The following is a 1,009-nucleotide window of genomic DNA, read 5'->3' as shown; positions in this document are numbered from 1 at the left end:
CGCTGGGGAAACTTGAGTGCACAACGCAATTCCATCAATGCATATCATCCATATTTCCACTTCATAAAATATACCGTATCAAGTTTTTGGCGCTGTTGCCGAGGACTTCGGCAAAATAGTTTGTTAACGGTAATTTTTTGATTTCATTGCAAGACGCTCAATCTCTGGCGAATTAGGACCCGAAGATTGAGAGGACTTTTAGAAGAAGCTTAAGAGACCGCCAACAACAACAAGAAGAAACACCAAGAATGGCAGAACAACCGGACGCAAGGGCCGCTAACACGAATAATATAATGGCCAACCCCATCCTTCTAGCGAATGACCGCAATAGACCCATCGGGATATGCGTCACCTAACCTCTACGATTTCTCTCCAGGAATCATCAGGTCGGCGTTAGATGGATCGAGGTTTGAAATGAAGCCGATAATGTTGCAGATGATCCAGGCTGCTAGGCAGTTTGGAGGAAGGCGTGGCGAAGACCCGCACGCTCACTTCTGAAGCTTCATAGAAATCTGCAACACTTTTGTGTTCCCGAATATCTCAACGGAGGAAGTTCGACTAACTCTGTTTCCCTTTTCTTTGTGCGATCAGGCGAGGAATTGGACATATTCTCTCGAACCGGGAGAGATAACTTCGTGGGAACAGGTGGTGGAAAAGTTTATGAAGAAGTATTTTCTACCAACTGAGAACGCTAGGAGAAGAAAATTAATAACAAATTTTGAACAGGAAAATGACAAATCGCTCAGTGATGCCTGGGCGAGGTTCAAGCGGTTGGTAAGAGACTGTCCACACAATGGCTTACTAGATTGCCTGCAAATGAAAATTTTCTACCAAGGATTGAATACCTCTTCGCAGACCGCTGCCAATGCGACAGCCGCTGGTGGTCTGCTCGACAAAACATATGAGAAGGCAAAGAATATACTTGATTGCATTTCCAAAAATCACGAGGATTGGAGGGAAAGCGATCAGAGACCAAGAATCAAAGAAAATGACGCAAATAATGGGGCCA

General features: G+C 44.7%; 1 non-coding gene across 1 annotated transcript; it reads right to left on the bottom strand.

The window, feature by feature from the left end:
• Window positions 1-693: 693 nt before the first annotated feature.
• On the bottom strand, window positions 694-800 carry LOC120078899 (small nucleolar RNA R71). Its single transcript, XR_005482174.1, has one exon. It is a non-coding gene; the product is annotated as a small nucleolar RNA R71 (small nucleolar RNA).
• Between the last annotated feature and the right edge of the window lie 209 nt (window positions 801-1,009).

Source organism: Benincasa hispida, chromosome 5, assembly GCF_027475165.1.
Source record: "Benincasa hispida cultivar pf3 chromosome 5, pf3_genome.v1.1, whole genome shotgun sequence".
In the NCBI taxonomy this organism is placed as follows: domain Eukaryota; kingdom Viridiplantae; phylum Streptophyta; class Magnoliopsida; order Cucurbitales; family Cucurbitaceae; genus Benincasa; species Benincasa hispida.
This window is presented reverse-complemented; position numbering and strand designations above follow the sequence as displayed.